We start from the raw sequence: 15286 nt of genomic DNA, 5'->3' as shown, positions 1-15286 counted from the left end.
TTCTTGTATGGCTGATGTAGTGGTGATGAGCTCCACTCTTGCTGAGTTCTGAATGATAACCTTGATGGCTAGAGAATTCTTGATTGGAATTTTTTTTTTTCCTTTTAGCACTTGAATAAGTCATGCTACTCCCTGTGGCCTGTAAAATTTCTGCTGAAAAATCTGCTTATAGCTTCATGGGGTTTCCCTTGTATGTAATAGGTTGTTTTTTTCTTTATACTTTTAAGATTCTCTCTTTACCCTTAAATTTTATCATTTTAATTATAATGTGTGTCACTGTGGTTCTCTTTGGGTTCATCTTATTTGGAACTCTCTGGGTTTCCTCAACTTGTATGTCTGCTTCCTTCCCCAGATAGAGAAGTTTTCAGCCATTATTTCTTTTCTTTTTTTTAAAAAGTTATTTATTGTATTTATTTTTTGGCTGTGTTGGGTCTTCGTCGCTGTGTGCGGGCTTTCTCTAGTTGTGTCGAGTGGGGGCTACTCTTCGTTGTGGTGCGCGGGCTTCTCTTGTTGCAGAGCATGGGCTTTAGGCGCGCGGGCTTCAGTAGTTGTGGCATGCAGGCTCAGTAGTTGTGGCTTGCAGGCGTAGTTGCTCCACGGCATGTGGGATCTTCCCGGACCAGGGATCGAACCTGTGTCCCCTGCATTGGCAGGCAGATTCTTGACCACTGCACCACCAGGGAAGCCCCAGCCATTATTTCTTAAAATAATTGTTCTGGCCCTTTCTTTCTCTCTTCTCCCCTGGGACCCCTATAATACAAATGTTATTCACCTTGATGTTGTTCCAGAGGTCCCTTAAGGTATCTTCAATTTTTTAAATTCTTTTTTCATTTTGCTGCTCTGTCTGGGTGATTTCCATTGCTTTGTCTCAGCTCACTGATTCATTCTTCTACTTCATCCAGTCTGATTTTGAACCCCTCAAGTATTTTTTCCGTTCAGTTATAACTTCTGTTTGGTACTTTCTTATATTTTCTATCTCTTTGTTTTTGGTTTGTTTTGGTTTGGTTTTGGGTTTTTTTTGGCTGCATGGTTTGTGGGATTTTAGTTCCCTGACCAGGGATTGAACCCGGGCCTTGGCAGTAAAAGTACCAAGTCCTAACCACTGGACGCCAGGGAATTCCCTCTATCTCTTTGTTGATGTCTTCATTGTGTTCTTTCTTCTCCTGAGTTCAGTGAGCCATCTTTATAGCATTACTTCTAACTGTTGTGTAAGTTGCTTATCTCTGTTTCATTAAGGCCTTTCTCTGGAGATATGTTTTGGTCTTTAGTTTGGAACATATTTTTTTGCCTCATTTCCCTATGTTTGTCTTCACGTATTGGGCGAAACAGCTACTCTTCCAATTTCGAAAGAGTGGTCTTGTGTAGGAGATGACCCATGAGGCCCAGAAGTGCCATTTCCCCTGGCTATCAGTGCTAGGCACTCAAGGGATGGCACTCGTGTGGGGTGCATGCACCTGATGGCTGTGGCAGAGCTGTGGCTGCTCTGAGGGAGGGCAGGGTGTGTTGCACTTGCCTGGCTCAGCTGCTGCATAGGGTGGGCTGGGTGCAGGGTGCTCGTCCAGCCCCATTGTAGTGTGGCTGGTGTGTGTGGTAAGTGGGGGTTTAGGGTGCTCACCTGACCAGGTTGTGGCATGGCGTAGGTAGAGCATCCCTCCTGGTGCTAACAGGCTAGAGGGAGGACACCAAAAATGTCATTCATCAGCTCTGTCATAAGCAAGTTAGAATGTTATTGCAAAGCTTGCCAGTGCTTCTGTCCCCAGAGAATGTTCCAGCTGGCTCATGTCTCTCTGGCAGCTACTTTAAGATTAGTAAGTGGGTCTCCCTTGCTTATGGTGTAGGTGCTTTCCAAACCATTCCTTTTGCACTGGATCTCAGGGTGAGTGGGTCTGTATGTGACCCCTTTAATAGTGGCTACTCCCTTCCTTTTGGTTCTGTGGTTCTCCTGGATTTAATTCCCATTTATTTGCTAAATCAGATGTTTTGGGGGTTCACCTTTCCTGTGCCAGACCCAAGGGTTGGGGTACCTCATGTAGTGCTCAATACCTTCACTCCTTGAGGAAGAGTTCTATATTTTTGGAATCCCTGCTAACTGTGGGTAACTGCTCCTGGGCTGGTGTCCCAAGTAAAACCATGTCTCTGCCTCTCCTACCCCTCTCCATGTGTCTCTTTTATCTTTTGTTGCCAAGGTGTTGTTCATCTAGTTCTCAGGTCCTTTTCAGAGGAAAATGTCTCCTTATGTAGCTGCACATTTGTTGTGTTAATGGGACGAGGTGAGTTCAGGGTCTTCCTATGCTGCCATCTTTAACTTCTCCCAGAAGTTTACTTGATATTACTGGTTTATTGTAACAGATACGACTCAGGAACAGCCAAATGGAAGAGATGTATAGGGTAAGGTATGGAAGGAGAGGTATGGAGCTTCCATGCCCTTTCTGAGTGTGCCACTGTTCCAGCACCTTGATGTGTTCTGCAACCTGGAAGCTCCCAGAAGCCCTTCAATTAGGGGTTTGTATGGAGATTTCATTACATAGGCATTATTGATGAAATTGTTGGCCATTAACAACTCAATCTCTAGCCCCTCTCCCCTTCTCTGCATGTTGGGGGTGGGGCTGAAAGTCACAAGATTCTAGTAATAATGGAGTAGTCTTTCAGGCAACCATCCCCCGACACTGAACTATCTACCGCCACCACTCATCTCCTTAACACACGAAAGAATATTATAACTCCACAAATTCAAAGGGTTTTAGGAGCTGTGTGCCAGGATCTAGGGACAAAGGCAAAATATTTATTTTTATTATACTACATCCATTATAACTTTGTGTTGTCTAATTGACAGATTTTATGTATATAGAGCAAAAATGGACAGAACTAAAAGGATAGACATATCAATTTCATAGTAGGAAATTTTAACACACTGTTTTCATAGCTGATAGAAGTAGACAAAAATCAGTAAGGAATAAAAGATGTGAACAACAATTAACAGACAACTTAATTGACATAGTACACTATGTTTAACAGCTGACGAACACATGGAACATTTACCATTTATTAGTATATCAAGATGCAGTAGATTTTTTTGTATATGGACCTTGTATCCTGTGACCATTTTAATCCATTTATTAGTCTTAGGAGATATTTTTTACATGTATGGCTTCCTGTTAGATTATCTATGTTGTGTGCTGTCTGGTCTTTATTTCCTGTTTCTACCTGCTTTACAGTTAGCAACATGAAAATTCAGTCTCCAGAGTTTGGCAGAAACCTTCATGGTGAAAGCCAGCTATTCTTCCTTGTTATTTACTATTCTTAGATGCACTTAGTTTTGATGCTATACCAGTTTCTTTCATCCTAGTTCTGAAATATGTTTAAAAGGTGATTTTAATAGTTTTTCATATTTACTATGTTTAGAAAGCTCATTCAAAGTATCTAACCTTACATACTGCCAAAAATAGAAGTGTTTATTTTTCTATATGAATTTTAGACTCAACTTGTCTACTTAAAAAAAGTGTTATTTTCATTGGGATAATGTTAAATTTACAGATTAATTAAAGGAGAATTGATACCCAGTCTTCTTTGGAATTACATTATGATTTATAATTTTTGAGAAGAAAGGCAGGCAGTTTTCCTAAACTTTTGGCTCAGTTACTGGGTATTTTTTCTTCTGTTGCTGTTGTTGGGATAGTTTACTACCATTATATTCTGATTTTTTTTCTTGGAAAATATGAAAGCTATTATTTTATGTATACTAGTTCTTTAATATTACTTCAGTTACCAGCTACCTTACCAAAGTACCTTGTGGTTTCTGATAGTTTCCTTTTCATTTATTATTTTATTCCTTTCAAAGTATACAATTATATCTTCTGGCAAAAATTCAAACATTTGGAATATACACTGACAGTTTCTTTATGAGCTCTCTTTAGTCTTTGAGTTTATTAATTTTGAGCTTTAACTCCCTATGTCATTGCTCTTATCTGTGCCTTAATTTTCTTCTGTAATGTAATTTGGGCTATGCTTTCTCCATTCTTGTCTCTATCTAATCCCATTTTATTCATCCTAGATTTCAGGAATTCTTTAAAATATCTGATTCGTTGATGTTATTCTTCTTATTTTCCAGTGTTGTAATTTTATTCCTTTGAACAACATATATTTTCTGTAATTTCATGAGATTGAGAGTGAGAGAGAAGTAAATTAGTGTGCCTCGTTTACCATCTCAAAACCATCTTTAAATACTGACAAAAAGAAAACATCAACAAAAGTCAGTGTACCTGGCTCTTGGTGCTTCAGTAATTGAATATTTCTTGACTGGTCTGCACAGCTGAGGTTCTTTATACTACTTAAGTGTTTCCATCCCTTGAGAATCCCAATCTTCCCTGTTCTGTGTCTACGTACATGAATGTCTCTAGTCCCTGTACTCTAGAATCCTGGATGTTTTTGATACTTTTTATTTCTGGGCTATAAGACGTTGCATCCATGTAAGGACATAAGGTTCCAGTCACTCTGTTCTCTTTGCCTGTGGGTTTTAACCAGTATGTTGGAGCCAGATCAGGTTCAGTGTTATCAGGATCCCCTGTTAAAAAAGGTTAAGACATAAACTTGGAGCCAAGCTGGAGACTTCCCACTACCTTCCCTCAAATGTAAACCTTTGTTCCCCACTTTGGATCTCAAAATTGACAAAAATTATGTATATCCAGCTAGCTGAATTGTTTCCAGTCAGCCTTAGAAAGTCATTTGCTAGTGGAACAGAGTCATATTAAGATATGGGCTTCTAGGCTGATTGCTAGAGGACAAGTCTTGAGTCTTAATCCAGTTGTTAATCGTGGACAGAAGTGAAGGTGAATTACTCACCTTTGTTTTTCAACACTTGTCTCTTGAGTCTAATAGAGAGAGAGTAGAACTATCTTGCTTTAAAGATAGACTATTTTTATTCACTCCAAATTTGAACTCTAGGAATAAAAAAGCAGCAGGATAAGTTTTACAGAAATGGGAAGTAGAGCAGAGTGAATTTGCCCAGGCACTCACCTTTTATTGATACAGTTCCTGCAGATACTTTGAAATGACTCATGCGTTATATTTAAGGCCAATATTAATGGATATTGTGTTTTCAGAGAAAGTGGAGGTCATCCCAGCCTAACAAAATATATTTTGTTATTACTGTTGCTTCTTTAAAATCATTACATATTTGCAAATGAGTGAAAGAATTGATGGCAGAATGCAGTCAGTGAAAGAACTGAATGGGAAAATGAAATCAGTAGATTAATGAGTTTATAAAAATGGGAGTGAAGATGTAAGATACTTTTATCTTTCTAATGGGGAAGGTGAGAACCTTGTACAACTTCTTCTTAGCACTTATACTTTTAACTTTTAAATTCCTTATTTCTGTGTTTAATGTTTGTCTTCACCAATAGACTCTTAGTGAAGGCAAGGACTGAGTTTCTTTATTCATTATACTCAGTACTTAGCACAATACTTTTAAATATAATAATTTTCCTTATTGGAGATTAAAAACAGAAAAATGAAGTCCTTTTTTTCTTTTATGCTTCTCTATTTTGACTAATGAAAAAAATACTTATTAACCATATACTATAATCCAAACATGTTCCATACCCTTGATTAGGATCACAGTCTAATCTACAAGAGGGAAAGGTACACAGCATTGAGATCTACTTCTGTAATTTTGGGAGCATTTCTTTCCAATTTTATTTCTATTCATAGGTAATAAAATTGGGATAGTTTTATAAACATTGTTATCTAACCAGCTTTTCTAACCAAATATTTTAAGTCTTTTTCCCATATGTTGAAACATTTCTTTTAAACCTGATTTCTAATGGCTCCGTAGAAGTCCATTATGTGGAAGCTCTGTAATTTATTTAACAATAATGTTAAGCTGGAATGTATGCTCCATGAATATAGGAATTTTTCCCCTGTCAGTTCACTGCAATTCCTCAGCACCTACAACAGTGTCTAGTACATAGTAGGTGCTTATACATAAAAAATGAATGAAATATTTAGGTTGTTCTATTTTTTCTATATTAGAAATAATGCTCTCCAAAGCATTTTTGTACAAAATGCTTTCACTGTATTTCAGATGCTTTTCTAAATAATTACTTCTAGAAGAAACTTCTAGAAGAGGACCTTGCTGGTTGAAAGGATATGGACAAACTTACATGATTTCAGAGTCATTTTCTCTATGAAATAATGTTATCTGTGGCTTTTTTTTTTTACACTTTAGTTTTATAAATTTTCTATAATAATTATATTCTAAAAGAATCAAACTAGTTATTTTATTCTTTTAAATGAGTTTCTTTTATTCAGGGAGCAGTTAGTAATCTTGTGCCTGGAATATAGGGGTTTTGTTGGTGGTGGTGAAAGATGAGGATTGAAAGCTTTCTTGGGCAGATGCAGTGAATGATTTGGTATGCTATTCCAAGGAACGTTATTGCATAAGAATGGGAGTCCTATCAAATGTTAATAAGCAGAGTAGTGATAGAATCAGAATGATAAAAAAGATCATACTGATAGTGTAGAGGAAGGATTGGGTAGAGAAGAGACCAGAGGGAGGGAGATCCTGGATTTCTCACTCTCTAGCCTCCACGTCATTCAATTAATCATTGATTTTTTTTATCCTAAGTATTTCTTGAATTTCTTCTTCTCTTCCTTAGGTAAGTCCTCAATATCTTCACCTCAGCTACTGCTGTAACCTTCTCATTTGTTTCCCTGCCTCAGAACCATTCTCTACAGAGCTTTTAAAGTGATGTAGCTACAACCAAATATTAAGAATGGTTCCCTATTATCTACATTTTAAGGTTCTAGTTGATTAGCCTGGCATACAAACTCTTCCATTATTTGGATCCTTCACTTTCATTTCTAGCTATTCCCTGCTGTGAAGAAAACCTTTCCTAAGAAAGAAAACTGCTTATTATCCCTGATTGTCTTCACCCCTGTCCCCCGCACAGATAGCACTTGCTTCTGTGCCTCGCTCACGCTGCCCCCATTTCCCCAAATACTCCCTCTCTCCAGTCAGAACCCCCTTGGTCCCCTTTTTCTGGGGCTCACTGTGTAAGACTCATATGTCAGTAACCTCTTCCAAGAAATGTTAACGTATATATTCACAGATTACATGCCTCCCTCCTTTCTCCTGCCTTTTTGGCTTAGGAATCTCTCTTCTGTGCTTTTTATAGGACCTTGTTTTTACCTTTTCTTTCATGTTGTACTATAATTATCTGTTTAGTTATGTTTCCCACACTGGACTGTGAGATTTTTGAGAGCAAGGGCTCTTTTATTTCTTTGTATTCTCAGCAGTTAGCATATAGTAAGGTGGTCAAAAAGGAACCTATTATCATTTTTCAGATGAAATAATGAGGGCTTGAAGCAGGCCAGTGGGCAAGAAGGATGGGTGGGATAGACAGATTGTTAAAGAAGTCACTTTGGATGTCAGTGATAAGTTAAAGGTAGAAATCATGGATGATTGAGGTATGCAACCTGAGTAAATGAGTTTAACGTGCAGGTTTTTGACTTGTTAAATTTGAAATATTTGCTGAACATTCTAGAGAGAAGACTAATAGGTAACTAGAAGTATGGGTCTACCTATTAGGAGATAAGGATTTAGGAGTCATCAGCATAGAGATATTAATTAGGGCATATGGAATAGATAATACAGGTCAGGAAGGAGAGGAGATATAAAAAATGTGGAGTAGGGATCCTTGGGGAAAATCATTTAATAGGTTACAGAGAAAAGAAAAAGTCGGGTAGTATATTGATTGTCAGTGATGTCCAATAGTGAAGAGAGGTTGAAACAGATGAGAGTTGAGAACAATATATTTTATTTGGAATTTGGAAGGTCATAATTGATCTTTGAGAGAGTAATTTCAGTCCAGTATAGGGAAATAGCAACTAGATTGAAATAGGTGATTGAAGAAGGCTGAGAAACGAATGATGAACAAGTGGAAAAAGCAAGCATATAGTACTCTTTGCTTTATGGAGAAATGATACCTTGTGGAAAAAGGGATGTGATATCACTTTCTTGAGGGGAAGGTAGGATGGCAATAAAGTTTTTGTTTTATGTTTTGTTTTTGGATGGGAGATGGTCATGGAAAAGTTTATCAATTGATGTTCAGGAGCCATAAGAAAGAAGGCTTGAAGTCCAGAAATAAATCTTTAATGGAACAAGGGAAAGAAGAAAAGGAAGGATACTGTTATCCTTGCAAGTGGTGGGGACACTTCTTGCTTGGGCTCAAAAGGAAAAGAAGTAAGGAGAAGTAGAAATATAGAAACATTTAAAGGTGGTATGAGGGAATGTGAAGGATCTATTTTCTGTGAAGTAGGCTACCAGGTCATTAACTGCAGGGTAAGGTTTGGATAGGTCAGGGATAGGATAGATGGTGGTAGCAGGGTGGCACAGGTCATTTTAGAAGATTGGTAAAGGACAAAGGATTAATGGTGAGGCTGCAGATAGATTTAGGGCTCAGTTGAGATTGAACTATGGAAAAAATAAAGCAATAATTTAAATACTTAAATAATGTGTATATTTGTTTATATATTTTTTTCCATAAAAGGGACTGAAGAAAAGGACAGGGCCCTGGAGAGTTGCTTACAGTTACTCAGTAGGATTAAGTGAGGCAGATAGTTAAGGACAGTGACATTTGCTCTGTAGTCCTAATGCTTGGAAGAATTGAAGAATGCGTGCAGGGTCGGGAGTGGGCTGCTGCAGACAGCAGTCTGGCTGTCAGTAGACTAAGTCCTGCCTGGTCATAGGCCAGTGTGACCCAGAGTCAATTCAGAGTGTTTAATGCATGACTGATAATACTTGAGATTTAGTATGAGAAGGTGCCTTCCTTCCTTTTCCTTTCTCTTCTCCTTTCTTCCTTCCTTTCTCTCTCGCTCTCTCTTTCTTTCCCTCTCTCTCTCTCTTTCTTTCTTTCTTTCTTTTTCTTTCTTTCTTCCTTCCTTCCTTTTTTTCTTTCTTTCCTCCCTCCCTCCCTTCCCTCCTTCCCTCCTCTCTCCCTCTCTCCCTGTCTCCTTGCTCTGTATGTATATTAATTAAAATATGTAAAATAAAAGCAACAAATAGATTGTAGATAGTTTACTCTATTTTAAGACAGTGAATTTTGTACAGAAAAGTAGTATTGGCTGGTTTATGAGTTCTTACTGTTAGTTATTCATTCCTGGTTAAAATATCTCTGGTGGCCTTACATACCCTATAGTAGTTATCAACTAATAGATTTCAAAATGCAGACAGCCCTAAAGAGAATTTTTTTTCCTCCAAAGTATTTTGTCTTCTATCAGGAATTTGTCATTAGGTATTATATAGACCCAGTGGATAGGTTCATCTCTGGCATGGATATCTGACAGAAACAGCATTTCTCTCAATTATGCTTTTTCTTTAAAAAAAAAAAAAAAAACTCTGAAAATGAAAGCATAATTTATGTACCTCCTACAAGAAATGCGTAAATTATGGGAAATAATAAAGGAGCAAGATATAATTGAAAATCAACAGCTCTATGAGTTAAGAACCTACTCTCTACGGCTCAATTGTTGTCAGTTACTGCTTAACTTAACGCTGGGTTTTCCTTTTTGCTTTCAGGAAAACCTTTAACTTACGCCCTGGGTGTTGCCTGTCCACAGTTTCCTGGTGGCTCACCGCTTCTGCCTGCTCCAGCCTTGCTCCGGCAGCTTCAAGGCTTCTGGGCTTCAGAGCTTGTTGTGAAAGCTTGCTGCTTTGGCCTGCTACCCCTGCTTCAGGTGTCAAAAGCTTTTAATTAGCTTGCTTCCTCTAATTACCATAACTAGGCCCTAATGTATCTGCATAACCTAGTCTTAGGGTCTGAAAGGAGAATTATTTTTAGCTGTTCATTCTTCCTTAAAAACTCTGTACCCTGGCTCTCCTGGGATTCAAGGGAGAGTGAAAGACGTTTGAAGTTATATTGCATGATTCACCTTTGAAGCCTCTGTATATGGGCTAGTCTTCAGTCCATAGGGGCACACTGGCATGGGCGTACTATATTTTTATAGCCAGTGTCTGCTCTAATTGGTCAATGCCCATGCTGTACCAATTTCTAAATATTTTGACTATCACTACTATATATATAAATTGCAACTCCATAGAGAGGATACCTCTAGCCAGTTTAGTGAACTCTGTAGTGTTTTTAGTTTGCTTGTTAAAGAGACTCAGTATTTTTTTAATTAAATATTTTGAATACAGACTGATCACTAACAGAACAGTTTATAAAAAACAAATACAGTGATTTCCATTCATATTAACAGTGATCACCATTAACATGACAATAGGAATCAAGACTATAGGCATGATGAATGGGAAGATCTCTTCAAAAACCTGGAGAACTATTCAGTACTCATAGCAGTAAATAACTCTAGCTCTGTAATCAGGTCGTGAGGACTGTAGAACCTACTTTAGAGTGGTGTAGGAATTGATTTTGGCAGTATATGTATTGTGCTCAGCCCAGTGCCAGTCACAGTAAGCTTTCGATAAATGAGTTGTTTTTGTTTATTATTATTAATAATAGGTGATGGTAGACATTATACAGCAGAGATAAAAAGGAGACAAAGACATGGAGCAATAAATAGTGAACAGTAACAATACACGAAAGATAATAAAAGCTAAGTTGTGAAGTTGAGACCTTAAAAGCCATACATAATTGTTAAGAGAGCAACATGAGCTGGAATAATCTGGTACACACTTAGACCTTAAGATACAGAATTGTATCTCTTTTATCATAATGCCTTATTTTTATTTGAGTTTCAGTATCAATTTAGTAGTGTACTTGAAGCTGAGCGTATTGATGCCTTTCAGCTTTCTATGTAGATACACTCATATAGATTACAAATCACTCGTTATTTATTCAGTAAATATTTATTGCGTACCTATTGATTCCCAAGCACTGGGCACATACTAGTGAACAAATGAGAAAAAAATAATACCTACCCACCTAGAGCTTATGTTCTAGTGAGTGAGGCAAACAGTAAGCAAAATACATAAATAGAATATACAGTTTGTTAAATAAAAAGAGCTAAGGGGAAAAGGAAGCAAAGAAATGGGATAGAAAGTGTGAAAGGGCAGAATGACATTTTAGGAAGGGATTGAGAGAGCAAACCATGTAGCTATAGCGGGGAAAGACCATTTGAGACCTACGGAGTAATAAGTGCAAAAACACTAAGTTGAGATTGAACAAGGTGATCAGTATACTTGGAGAGAGCAATCTAGGAGGAGAGTAATATGAGATCTGGGAGACCACGATATGTTGGACCACGCTACTTATAAGTTATAGCAAGGACTTTTTTACATGGAGAGAGGTCAGAAACTGAAGTTTTGGAGCGGAGTGTCATGATCTGAGCTAGTTTAAACAGAATCACTGTGGCTGATGTTTTGAGAACAGATTTTGGGCTGTGAGAGCAGAAGTAGAGAGGCTAGGCAGGATAGTCCAGGCAAGAAATAATGGTAGATGGGAATGGTATGGACTAGTGGAGGAGGTATGGCAAATTCTGGATATATTGAATGTAGACTAGATTTGTAGAACTGCATGCCAGCTGCTTCTTGGATATTGAAATTCTATTTAATATAGTATGATCATTCCTAAGTTATATGTTGTATCTATAAGTGATGATTCTTAAATTGTGTTTAAGAACTCATTCATTTACATTTGTCACCTACTGATTTTTCTGTAGCATTTGCAGTTTTTCTAACATCGTAGTGCTTTTAATATGCTATCTTTAAAGACAGCTCTATATTTGGTGTTTTTTAAAAACATGTCTTTGTTCTGTATTAAATTTATAATCTTCCTGTCCATACTAAGTGTACTGTTCATTCTGATCAAATTATATAAGAAAGGACATTTTAACGTACTACCCCCTTATATGTCAGTTAGCTGTGGTTCTTGAAAATCTAGAACCTGAAGTTAGATTTCTAGGATAATCCTCTCCTCCTCCTCCTCCTCCTCCTCCTCCTCCTCCTCCTCCTCCTCCTCCTCCTCCTCCTCCTCCTCCTCCCCCCTCCTCCCCCTCCTCCCCTCCTCCCCCTCTCCTCCCCCTCCCCCTCCTCCTACCTTCCCCCTCCTCCTTCCCCTCCCCCTCCCCCTTCTCCTCCTCCTCCCCCTCCCCCTTCTCCTCCTCCTTCTTCTTCTTTACTGAAATGAACGTGAAAATGATCTGTAGTGTTAAAGGAGAAAAGCAAGATCAGTTTTATTTTATCACTTCATCAACTTCGTATTCTTGTCTCATCATGTCATCAATTTGATAATTTAAGAGTATTTTCTGAACTGCCTTTTAAAAAAATTGAAGTATAGCTGATTTACAATGTTGTGTTGGTTTCTGGTGTACAGCAAAGTGATACAGACACATATTTTTCATATTCTTTTCCATTATGGTTTATTACAGGATATTGAATGTAGTTCCCTGTGCTATACAGTAGGACCTTGTTGTTTATTTTATATATAGTAGTTTGTATCTGCTAATCCCAAACTCCTAATTTGTCCCTCCCTCACCCCATTCTGCCTTTGGTAACCATAAGTTTGTGTTCTGTGTGAACTGACATTTTTATTTCACCACATCCCACTGCATTCCAGAAGAGTTTTTAGGCAGCTCATGAAACTGTTGTAAGATAGCTTTGAGAATGTTTTTCACCCTGCAGCAGCATGGCATTCCTGATTATCACATAGGTGTGTAGTATGGGTCTCGTTTTGGCCATTATCAGCCACACTATAAATACCTCAGTAATTAGTGGTCATTTCATGATCAGGATGAGGTATGGTATTCTACACTATCCCATCCCATGCTTCAAATTTTATATGTTCTGTCCAGAAAATGTAGAAAGGGCAATAGAAATCATATCCCCTAGAAATACCTGATTTTTAAAATGTTTTGATGCCTTTCTCAGAATAAATATGGCATAGAAATGTATAGCTATATACTTTATATATAAAAAAATTAATTTTAGTGTACAAATTTTAATAAACTTCTTTTAAACAATATATTGTGAACTTTTCCCTATTAAATAGTATTCTTTAACAACATTTTCAAGAATATTAATAATTTTCTATTGTTTGTGATATGTTCAGTCACTTTCACCTTTCAGAATATTTAAGTTATTTACAATATTTTACTGTTGGAAACCACGCGTGGCTTAGTTTTTATTTGTATATATATATGTTCATTTGAGGATATTTCTAACTACATTTCTATGTTGATGTATGTGTCATGGGTATAAATTTATAAAGTTGGAAGTTGAAGAGATCAAAGCTTCTTATTTCCTAGTTACAGAAATGGAAGAAATTAGGATGTTTAACGTCTACCACATATTAGTGATAGAGTAAACAACAGTTGAGAGATTGGGCTATAATGTGCTTAGTGCAATGCTTGACACATAATAATAGCTATTGCTTATTGAACACCTATTAAGTGCCAGACCCTGCTTTAAATATTTTATACTTGTGTATAGCCCGAGTCTGGCTGTAGAGTCCACGCTATCACCACTACCCTGCACAGCCACAATAAGTGCTAGCTCAGGGTTTGAGTGTTCAGTAAGTGCTAGCTTATTTCTACTGCACAGCTCTATAATCCAGAGGTGGTTTTGGTTCCAATAGTATTTGGATTTTAGAAAGATAATTTAATACATATACTCTATTTTATATAACAGTCCTATTGGGGTTTTGAGCAGAACCTCATAAGCAAATGCGTTGGTGTTTCTGCAATGAAGCATGTTTATCTTTACACTGAGATTAAAAAGAAAACAAAACTCCCCCAAAACTATGCTTAGCCTGATGTCAGTATATGTTGCCAAATGAATTTTGAAAACCCTTTGGCTTTTAGAATTGCAGGTAAGGGATTGTGGACCTTCATAAAACTCTTAGAAGAGTAACTGGCATTTAGAACACACTGTATGTGTTGGTGAATACTGCTGCTACTATACTGGTTATCATCAGATACTTATATACTCATGTGCATAGAAAATTCGTGAATCACACAGTGCTGGGAGGAGTTCTTTTCACACCACATGACCTGAGAAGGGCAAATCTAAGTGCTGGAGTCTTTCAGCCATTCTTCTCTAAATCAGCATAAGGGAGGGCTTAAGTGATAGCCGTCCTTATCTCTTCCCTGTCTTAAATGTAGGGACGTCTAGCTCTATGCTCCTATCCTTCCATCTGTTTGTGCTCCCAATTGTGCAGCATATGATTTGGGTCTACAGAATAATGACACTTGCGTTTGCAGACTTTCAGAGATCCTAGTGAAAAAATGTTTCAAGTTTTTCCTTGCTCCTTATCACAGCACTCCCCCCCCCACCGCCTTTTTTGTGGTGAGAACATTTAGATCTACTTTTCTAGCAACTTACAAGTATATAATACAATACTGTTAACTATAGTCACCATACTGTACATTAGACCCCCAGAACTTACTCATCTCTCATCTTATAACAGGAAATTTGTACCCTTTGACCAACATCTCCCCGTCTCCTTCAAGTCCCAGCCCCTTTCACCACCTTTCTAGAATTAGAATTCTAGAAATAGAATTTTCTGTTTCTGTGAGTTCACCTTTTTCAGATTTCCCATAGAAGTGAGATCATACAGTTTTTGTCCTTCTGTTTCTGGCTTCTTTCACTTAGCATAATATCCTCTAGGTTCACCCATGTTGTCACAAAAGCAAGATTTCCCTCTTTTTTTATGGCTGAATAATATTCCATTTTCTTTATCCATTCATCTCTCATTGGGTATTTAAGTTGTTTCTATATCTTGTACAGCCCCTTTTCTTTAAACATGAACCAACTGATCCATCATTTCTGCAGATATGACCAGATACGACTAAAGACTAAAGTGACTGCATATGAATTTGAGATATTTCTCCTTCCTTCCCACCATTTTAATTGATGAGAAACTGTAATCACAGTCATTAGTATAACCATTTATGACAATTACCAAGATGTATTCTAGTTTAGATAATATTATAGTATTATACACTGATTTTAATTATATAGTCATATTATTGTTATTGCACAATGATCCAAAAATAAATTTATTAAATGCCCCTGATATGTACATTTGCTGTTAAGATTTAAAAAATTTTGGACTTGAGTTTAAACCTATTCTCTATGCTTAGAACTATCCTTTTGAACTGTTTGAAGATATGTTGTATATAGTTTGTTTTCTCCTTCTGCACATCAGAGTAGTATTTGTCTTCCCCCTACTCCACCCGCCCCCAGTAAAGGCTGGAAACAGCCTTTGTCTCCTCTTAATGTAGTTCAGTCTCTGCTCTATAGCACCCCAAGTGAGCTGCAAGGGCCCTTTGAGAT

General features: G+C 37.5%; 1 protein-coding gene across 23 annotated transcripts in view; it reads left to right on the top strand.

Annotated features, from left to right (window-relative positions):
- Window positions 1-15286, top strand: part of CDC42BPA (CDC42 binding protein kinase alpha) — a 326652-nt gene that overhangs the window by 90757 nt on the left and 220609 nt on the right. The gene's annotated exons all lie outside the window — the stretch shown is intronic.

Source organism: Delphinapterus leucas, chromosome 1 (genome assembly GCF_059928025.1).
Source record: "Delphinapterus leucas isolate spDelLeu-1000000601 "Yukka" chromosome 1, BTC_Dleu_Yukka2, whole genome shotgun sequence".
NCBI lineage: Eukaryota > Metazoa > Chordata > Mammalia > Artiodactyla > Monodontidae > Delphinapterus > Delphinapterus leucas.
Note: the sequence above shows the minus strand (reverse complement) of the source record. Positions and strands in the feature narration are given on the sequence as shown.